Raw genomic sequence first — 10,600 nt, 5'->3', positions numbered from 1 at the left:
CACTGCTCCGTGTTTTAATTTATTTATTGAACTGGTTTCTATAAATCTCTCTTTGAATGCTTTTAACAAGTCATCAACCATATTTATTGGCAAGTTGGCGTTATTGCCTATGGTCTGTTCGATCTGTTTTATAAATGTTATGGCCTGGCCTTTTAATCGTAGTAGGAGCATGTCTTTTAACGCTCCAACGTCTGTTTTTGTTAGTTGTACGAACTGGGCCAATTGGATATTTTTAATTCGTCAATATCTGATTGACCATTGTATTCTGGTATAGATTTTGCTATCTGTATATTTTTCGCGACTAACTTCTGCACTAATAATAAGTCGTTCAGTTCGTCCATTTTTTTTTGAATCAATTGAAAATAAATTTATCTTTACATACCCTATTTTGGGGGATGCTATTATCTCCTATGAGATATAAGGGGTTTCCTATCGTAGCATAGCGGTTATAGGCCTAATCACTTTACTTATATGTCTGTATCTCTATAATAATTAAATTTAAATTACAAGGTTTTTATAGCCTAATTAGTTCGTAGTTTTCCTCCAATTTCCGACTCGCGCCATTTGTAGCGATAGAAATTGTTTATTTGTAGCGATGGAAAAATTGGTATTTAAATCAAACGTATTCTTACCAGTCAATAATAAAACCTGGCTTTCTCAATAAATCAGATATGAATGGCATAGGTTTATTTCCCTATTATTATTCTCCAACATACATATTAATCGAATTGTATTTTAATGCTGATCTTGAATATCTTTGAATTATTTCATTTAATTTAATCCATCAAAAGTTAGGAGGAATTAAGAATTATTGAACTAGAAATTCTGACGTCTCAGAACTTTGTTTCCACGGCACGATTAGATCGGACTTCAGAGACACGAATACTTATAGGCTAACAGGGGTTAGAAACGTTATAAGCCGTAGCGATGACAACTTTTGGTATTTGTAGGGATGAAAAAATGTGGCCTCTTCTGTCTCGAGCTATCTGGAGATCAGATTCCTTTGGGAGCGTTTACCTTGGAGACATACGAACTAATTACCTATTATCAGACTGGATGCAGACATATAAGATGAAATAAACACAGATAAATAAGGCAATAGATTTATTGAACTTATATACTTAAATGCACAGCAATGGGTCACTTCAAATGACAATAACGGTGACAACGATGGAAGAATAAGAATTTTGTCTGAATGATCTCGACTCTGATCTACTAATCCTTCCAAATCTGATTTTACGAATAATTTTAAAAATCACTTTTATCCCACTACCAAACGCGTTCTTTCGTCCTGCGCTGTAAGGGCTGGCTTGCCATTGGCTCACGTGGCCCAAGGACGCGAACCCTCGTCCAATAATACGTCTTAAATATTTTTGATGATTTAGGCATTCACACGGTTCTTATCGTTTAAACTTCCTTAGAAATATTGTGCGTAGCACCTTTCTTATTGCTCACTGTCTTAGCGAAATCCAAAGACTGCAGTTTCTTTTCTTTGCTGATTAAGGACTTTTTTATTTTTGAAACTAGATTTAGCTTAATTATAGGAGTCAGAATTATCTTTAGAAAGAAGGAACTATATTTTGGTATTTTAAATACATCGCGTTTTACTCTTGGTACAATCGTGAGCCAGTCCTTATAGCGCAAGACAAAAAAAAACTAGGTTTGGTAGTGGGGTAAAAGTGCTTTTTGAAATATTCGTAATTTAGAATCAGGACCACTTAGATAGAATTATTTCGGCGTGCGATCCTTGCAATTCTTTGACTGTTGTATCTCAGTCACCATTGTTGTCGTTTGAAGTGACACACCGCTGTTCACCTAAATATGTAAGTCTCAATAAATCTATTGTATTTTACCTGTGTATATTTCATTTTATGTGTCTGCATCTAGTCTGATAACAGGTAATTAGTTCGCAAATATCCAAGGACGTTCCCAGGGAATCTGATCCCCAGATCGCTCGAAGAAAAGAGGTCACATTTATATTGCTACACATGCTATTTTCTCTCAATAATTGAGGGTGGCGCGGTTATAAATCTACTTCACTCCCCATTGTTGTGGCGCAGGGCTCGATGGCACAATCTTTGGCGCTATAAGCAGCGCTATCGGAGAACTTATAAGTTGTAAGTTCGCAGTTTCAAGGTACGATATTAGATTTGACACGGTCAATATTTATGACCAGAATTCACCCCAGTCCCTTTTCTTTTATAACCACAGCCCTAAAACTTTCACCGCTACAGGCGACACTCGCCTGGAAACATTCCTACTCTTTCCCCTTGACTGTTCTTCAGGACTAATAACTTCCGAAAAATTTCGCGTCTTCTTATCATTACCCTTTAATGGAGACCTCTCTGAAATAGTGTCCTTATGGTAGGTTTTACTGCCAGTAGGTGCGGGGTTATTCACATCAACTTCAACTACTGTTTCCGCATCGCTATCAAACATTGTTGCATCGCTACCCGAATTGTCTTCCGCATTTCCTCGAATAACAACTTCGCTTGCCTTTTGTACTTTTTGCGTGGTGCGCAGAGTCCCCTTTATAACCTTATTCGATAGCTCATCATATTTAAACATAACATCGTTCACATAGAGTTAGACACCCCTGAGATAGGCAGAATGACCTTCAGAGAGAGCTTTATTCATTTCTACTCTGAGGTGCTTTCTAGCTTCACGCTGGGCGGGGCTATAATCGGGTGCAGCAGAAAGTCCATATTCTCGTAGAAGTGGATTTCCCCTTAAAATCATATTTCTTACATCCATCGAATTCAGCTTTAGCACAATAGGACCCGCCTTCAATCGGAAAGAGTCTCTTACATCACTGCAGGCGAGGCGAAAATTGGGAATTACGTCGTTCAAAACCTTCATAATCTTTTCACTAAGGGTATACCTTCTCGGATCCACCGCCTCAAAGTTGTAGATTATAACATTGCTGTGCCATAACTCATCCTCTAAACGGTCAGCTCTAAGCGTGGCTGACTGTAAATTTTGGCGAACCAGTATCAATTCACTTTTCAGTTTCTCGTTAGCTTCTGCGTTCGATTCAGCTGAACATTCACTTGTGCTAACTGTGCCCCGACAGAAGTTACACTTTCCACAAGTTTCGGGAGAGCGTCCATTTTTGATGTCAATTCCGGCAGCAAATCCAGCTTAAAATTTATCTCTTGTAGAAACTGACTGTTCATTGTCGAATCACCTCTATCCGCTTGCATTGTAACAATAACTAATCAGTGACGTCACCGAGTAATAACAATCCAGTCAAAAAAATCCAATCTCCTGACTGTACTCCACGCAGTCCTTTATCTGAATCGTTCGTATTATTTCACTATCGTAACGCTCTCACTTGGTATCAAATCGATGTTCACCCTTCAAATGCTGAATGAACATGGCAGGGGGGGGGCAATAAAATCACCCCGTTTTCCAAAAATTCCTTGCAATAAACCACGTCCGCCAGCGGTTAGTTAGCTTATCCAATAATTAGTTTATTTATCCAATAGATTATTTCACAGTGTACTTGGCAAGGAATACAACGCAGATAGATTTTCGAACTTGCTTGGTTGAATGCTAGTTGCTAAATTCCTTGTGAAATATACTTGCGCAATAAATTATCCTTTTTGTCACTTCAAATATAATCCGATTACGAATGCCATTTATTTGCTTAGATGTTCACAGCACGGGAGCTGAATGAGAACTGATATACAAAAATGTGGAATTTTCCATTTTTGCCAGAAGAAAGATCCCGGATGCGTGTTTATTTGTTTTTTTTTTTGGTTTTTTCTCCTTTTCCCCAGGGGTAATCGTATTGACCCAGTGGTCCTAGAACACCGTAGGAGGGCTCATTGGAACGGAAATTAAAAGTTCTAGTGCCCTTTTTAATTGACCAAAAAAATGGAGGGCAACTAGGCCCCCTCCCACGCTCATTTTTTTCTCAAAGTCCTTCGATCAAAATTTTGAGATAGCCATTTTGTTCAGCATAGTCGAAAATCTAATAAATATGTCTTTGAGGATGACTTAATCACTCACAGTTTCCAAGGGAAGGGCTGCAATTTATGAACTTTGCCCATTGCTTACATATTGTATTGGTTATTGGGAAGTATACAGACATTTACAGGAAAGATTTTTTTCTGGTGGGGGGGGGGAGGGAGGAAGGTGTTACTCGGGAGAATCTTTCCTTGGAGGATGTTTCTTTGGGGTAAGGGACATTTCTGTGAAGGGGGCGCCGCGCATTATTTAAAAAATGATCAGAAATTAAGTTAAAAAAAACAAGTTTTTTCAACTGAAAGTAAGAAGCAACATTAGAACTTAAAACGAACTGAAATTATTACGTATATGAGGGGGTTCTCTCCCAAGTCAATACCTCGCTCTTTACGCTACAGTTTTTTTTAGTGCTTTCAAAAGTGATATCTATTCTATTTAAGCGGCCTTTATGATTCAGGGGTTTTTTAATTAATTTTTTTTTAACTTTTAACGTAAAGTGCGTGGTATTTACTACGGAGAGACCCCCCTCATATACGTAATAACATATACGTAATATAAAAAACAATAATAAAAAAACAAGCGATACGGCTCAATAGTAATCGAAACTTTTGAAAACGGAATTTTGATGTCAAGAAGTGTATCAAAAGAATGGGCTTATAATGCTGATTCTAAATATAAAAATTTTATTAAGTTTAGTATTACTCATCAAAGGCTACTAGCCTGAGAAAATTTACCTGATTTTTTAAAGAGGGGGGAAACATCCCCTACAAGTGAAAAAATTTAAATAAAAATCACACCTTCAGATTCAGCGTATCAAAAAACCCTATTACATAGGTTTCAAGCTCATATCTGCAACTTTGTATTTTTTGCCAGAAAAATCTGCAACTTTGTACTTTTTGCCAGAAGAAAAATATACAAATATAAAAGTCCGTTACGCAAGTTAATTTGTAAATTACGTCAGAACCAAATTTAGAGACAGCCATTTAGCAAAAGAAAAGTAAAATTTTTATGCAAATTTTGTTTACTTATTCAATGACGGTGAGCCATAATCAAAGCTGCATTAACTAAAAAACGATCTGAAATTAAATAGAAAACAACAAGTTTTTTAAACTGAAAGTAAGGAGTGACATAAAAACTTAAAACGAACTGAAATTATTCCGTATATGAAAGAGGCTGTCCCCTCCTCAACACCTCGCGCTTTACGCTAAAGTTTGAATCTGTCTCACAACTTTATTTTTTAAAACAATAAAAAAATTTAGCGTAAAGAGCGAGGTGTTGAGGAGGGGACAGCCTCTTTCATATACGGAATAATTTCAGTTCGTTTTAAGTTTTAATTTCGCTCCTTACTTTCAGTTTAAAAAACTTGTTTTGTTTTTTTATTTAATTATTCTTAGATTCAGCATGAGATGTTATCATAACTAAAAACGCAAAGTATCTATATTAAATCCTTTAAATACTACGTTCCTATTTGCAAGTTGAAAATTAAAAAAATACATAAGGTTCTTTAAGCTTCAAAGGTTCTAAAAATCCTTCAAAATTTCCATAAAAACCTTATACGGCATTTAACAAATTTCAATAAGCAAATTGAGGTAAAATCCTAATAACTTTTCTATTAGATTGTTTATTGACCACACTTATACATATGAGCAAGGAACTTTGAACTTGGATAAGACAATGGTGAGGGGATAAACACTCATAAACCCTTCTTACATTACATCTACCCCTTCCCCTAACTTCTAAATTATATTGAAAACAACTAAATTGCTTAGAACAAACCTTATTCGTCCAAGTAGGAAGCTAAAAAGAAGCTTAAAGAAGCTTATTGTTAAATAACTCGTCCAAATTCTACCAAGTTACTATAATTAGGGATAGGGAAAAGACCTAAAGCATATATTTTGTAAATTATGGGGCACAAATGTAAAGAGTCTACTTTTAGAGTTCTTAAAAAGTCTACTTTGACTGATGGCAAAACCAAACCAGTGCCCAAATTAAGATTTTAGATCTAAAACTGGAAAATTGGGGTTTCAAGGTTATATTGTTTGTTTTAAGAGGGCTTGGCCTCGATCAAATCCAAGATTGTTTTGTGTCTGGGACATTTGGAATTCAACTATCGACCAAAAGTTGATTGATGAAAAAGCCATCTATTAAAAAGGAAAATACTCAAAATTCGAAATAAATATTTGCCTACAACTAGAACACTTAGGGTCAATATTTTGCAGAAATTCTAAAAAAAGGAAATATGTCCAGTTAAAGTGTATTTAAGAACTACGCTCTGAAGTAAGGGGAAGAAAAGATTAAACCGGTTGGATAAAAGATCTTTTTCTTCAAGTTACAATTTTCTTGTGAGTATTGGTGATTGTTTGGATTTTATTAAAAAATTTTTGACTATTTAATAAATAAAAATTGACATTTGTGATTTTAGCTGAATGTTTCAGCTACCTGACCAGGTTTTACCTGGTCCCACCCAAAATTTTCACCCCCTTACACTCAACCTACAATTGGTATCCTCCCCGATGGACAAAGAATAAGAATTTTTAATCCAGCTGATATTCAATGGAGCTCAACTCAAACAAGTGCAAGTACAAGTCATATCCCTAGCTCTGCCCCTCATAGTTATGTTTTACCTCCCACTTATCCTAAATACACCATCCCAACAACAAACAAATATTCTGTGCTCAATGAAGAGTGCTATCCAGCTTTACCCTCTTATGACAGTGATGAAGAGCTCAGAACAGCTGGAAATCCATTGGAAATAGAAGGAATTGCTGTGCATGAAAATGGATTAGTATTACCAAGACTAGGGCAGAATCCAAACATTGGCACAAAAAGGAGAGTCTTGTCCCCAGATAGTGAAACAGGTCTAGCTGCAAAGTGTAGGCAAAGGAAATCTGCAACACCTCAAGCAAATTACATCAACAAAGATACACAGAGCATCATCCCAGAACAAGAACATTATAAAGTGTTATTAGAAATTATCATAGAGGAAAGTGTAAAAAACTTCCCTCCTGATTATGAAATTGCAAAATCAATCCAAACAATATTGAAGAATTCCAAATTTGAGCTTGAAGTTAAGAAAGAAAGAAGGAACATGCTTTTATATCTACAAGGTGAAGATGAGGCTGAAAAGATTTTATCTACCAGCACACTCTGCAACATCACAGTAAAGACAAAAAGAATTCAACCTATAGTAAGAGGAATAATTAAAGGTATCCCTCTTAACTTATCCATAGAGGAAATCAAAGAGAGCTTACAAACCCCAACAACTGTGAAAGATGCTATAAGACAGAAAAGATACAATAAGGAATCTAAAAAACTTGAAGATAGCCTTGCAGTATTAATTATTTTTGAGGGTAGGACCCTACCACAAAATATCTGGTGCTTTGGAAGAAAAAGGGAGGTATACCAATATTATCGCAGAGTCCTCCAGTGTCACAAGTGCCAGAAATATGGACACACACAAAAAGAATGTAGAGCTAAAGAGTCAATATGTTTGAGGTGCTCAGAGAAACACCAGTCAAACCAGTGCCCACTTAAAACAATAGACCCTGAAATCAGACCAAAAGCATACATGTGTGCCAATTGTAATGGAAGTCACTCATCAACATCCAATTGGTGCCCAGTAAGGCAGCAAAACCAAGGAATCCTCCAAGTAGCTGAAAAATATCAAATTGGGTTCTGTATGGCACAGGTAGCTTATAAAAGCTACGCTGATGTGCTAAATAAGAGGAGGCTACATCTCAATCAGATCAATCAGACCTCGCAAAGCCAGATCACTGACAGACTTGTAAAATCATCCAAAACAGAAGCAGCTGAAAAGTTAGTAATTGGCCTATTATGCAGCCCAGATCTTATGAATTTATCAAGTCTAAGCCTACCATTTCGTATTGAAAATCTCTGTAAGTTGGTAGAAGGATTAAATTTAGGCTCCCTTAATCAACAAAAGATTTCAAGTGTTTGTCTGCTTAATAATTCATCATGGTCCCTAAAATAATGTCATATTATTCTTGACCACTGCCAGGAAAATACTGTTGATATAATCTGTATCCAGGAAACTTGGCTACAACCACATAGAAGAATGTGGATGACAATTTTGATGACAAAATTTAATATGCCAATTTGTAGACTTGTAGTGCAGTTTTTACAAGACATAGGAGCAGATAAGAAGATATAGCCCAGTTTGTTACTTAAATTTGGTGCATCTTGAATATAAGTGCAGTGTAAAATTATAGTGACAATTCACCCCTTACTTCCCTTTTCAACTTTATAAAGTGATATTTTTAGAAACCATTGAATGAGGACCTAAGTGACATTTACTGTCAAGAAAGGTCCGAAATCCTGCTGCTGCTGCTGCTGCTAGAACACTTAGATTTTAGTGTTGTTTGACATTAATTCATAACAGTAGCACAATATGCTGTGAATGATATCACCCAACTTAATTGAGTAAGTGTCCAAGAATACATATTAAAATTCTAATTTAGAGTCTGTTTGCTGACCAGTCATGGAAATTAGCCTATTAAGGTAGGTCAAACTTTCAGGCATGATTCTAAAGCCTAAATTTATGTTGGGAAGATACTGATGAGCTTCTATCTCTATTCTTCCCTTAGTTTTAGGGGTTAGAAGATTGGCTGCATGACAGGTTGTCAGGGGTGGAGCTTGGGTTTTGAGTTAGGGGTGGGTGTAGGCTAAAGAATGTACTAACAAAATTGACCATTTTGCCAACACAGAATCTAGATTAAACCAAAACATAAGCTACTTTTAAGATAAGCTTTTAATTTTAGATAAGCTACTTTTTAAGTGGTTACATTAGGAAAATAAAACTTCCAGGGATGGATCTACAGACTAAAGTAGGGTAAAAAACCAGTATCCAATTGAGCAAAGTTATGTAAAACTAAAACCCTCACATCTTGTTACCAAAGAGGAATTGAGAAGAATTGGGTATATTAATGAATAGCTAAAAGTCTAAGCTTTGCATCAATATGGTTATTATTCAGATTATTTAATATCAGAGACTTGAAATTCTTAGTTTATTGACTTACCTGCAGGGACCTCTTTTTGGAAATACTTGCGGCTACAAGTGATTAATTTGTTGGGATGATATTGAACTAATAAGAGAAAAATACGTGAATCATGCTGGAATAGTGTGATTCTTATAGACTTAGCTGTTTTCTTTCCTAGAATTTATCCTAAAGTTTGGACTTTACACAAATGCTACCTAGCGGCGCTGCATTCTTGTGTTCCTGGTTGTGTTCTGTTATCCAAGTTGCATTCTATTACCTGTTACCTGAGTTGAGTTTTATTTGGTGTTGCCTTGATATCAGTGCCTGAAAGTTGTAGAATGCCACTAAAAAGGCACTGAGAAAGCCCAAAAAAGGCAAAGACATTTGCACTGCTTGTGATGAGAATCTGGACGAAGAATTTAGTGCAATGAACTGTGACATTTGTAAACAATGGCTTTGCTTCAATTGCCTTCAAATTAGCAAACCCATGTATAATCTTCTGACAAAAATGACAAGGAGATAAGGTTGCAAATGGAAGTGTCCTGTTTGTAAGGGTAACGCCAATAGTGGCGCTAGTGCAGCTGAAATACAAGCAATAGTTAACAAAATGCTTGAACCACTTGAACCTGCAATAACTGCTGTACAGGACCTAGATATTAAAATCAAGAATGCAGTTAAACAGTCATTTAGTGAATTCAAAGAAGAGTTCAAGAAAGACATTGATGCCAAGTTCAAGGATGTGGAGACTCGTATTACTTTGCTTGAGCAAGCCCTGGGGACTGCTAGTAATCCTGATCTGTTACAAGAGCTAATCAAATCTCAAGTTTAATCTCTTAAAGATGAAATGAACCAGCAACTCAAGAGCAACGTGAGAAAATTGATTGCTGAAGATAGAGACAAACAAAGACGCAAATTAAATATCCTAGCATTCAGAGTATTGCCACAACCCAATGATGAGACAATCATTTGTGACTTCTTATGTAACAAATACAGCTTACAATGGATAGCTGTAAAAAATGTTTGCCGCCTTGTCAGTCCCAATAACTCCAGGAATGAAAATGATTTGCGTAAGGCGAGCCCCATTATTTTTTTGGTTGATGAATTAAAAATTAAGAAAGTGATCCTGCAAAAGTCATATGAGAGAAAAGGAACAGGCCAAATTCAGTTTAGAAATGATGTTTCAAAAGCCGACTGTATAAAGACGACAAAGCTGTATGAAGTACTTCATGCGCAACAAGCTAATGGTGAAGAAAACCTAGTCATTCGAGGCAACAAAATTGTTCCAAAAAACGTGCCCACCTCCGCAGCACCAGCTGCAATGGAAACGAACTAGATGATTCTCAAAAAAATATAGATAGTAGTGTAAATAGCCCTGTGTCTTCTAATGTTGAAATAAGTACTATTGATAAATCAAGTGAATCTTTTTACAGTGCAAGATCAGTAAGCTGTATTCTTTCCGAGCAGACTGTTTTCATGAGTGACGTTTCAAACCACAGCAGCATAGAGTCTGGGGAATGTAATGTTCTGGATAATAGCCCGAATAAAAGTTGCATGCATTGGATGAACAATGGTCTGAAAGTTGTCTTCAGTTACATAGATTGTTTAACGTCAAAGCTCCATTAGATAAAATATGC

General features: G+C 36.2%; 1 protein-coding gene across 3 annotated transcripts in view; it reads left to right on the top strand.

Moving 5' to 3' along the window:
• LOC148940269 (DNA cross-link repair 1A protein-like) overlaps positions 1-10,600 on the top strand; it is a 320,311-nt gene that overhangs the window by 88,860 nt on the left and 220,851 nt on the right. The gene's annotated exons all lie outside the window — the stretch shown is intronic.

The sequence above is a fragment of the Artemia sp. Qi Xiang Cuo genome, chromosome 20 (genome assembly GCF_049724085.1).
Source record: "Artemia sp. Qi Xiang Cuo chromosome 20, ASM4972408v1, whole genome shotgun sequence".
Taxonomy (NCBI): Eukaryota; Metazoa; Arthropoda; class Branchiopoda; order Anostraca; family Artemiidae; genus Artemia; species Artemia sp. Qi Xiang Cuo.
Note: the sequence above shows the minus strand (reverse complement) of the source record. Positions and strands in the feature narration are given on the sequence as shown.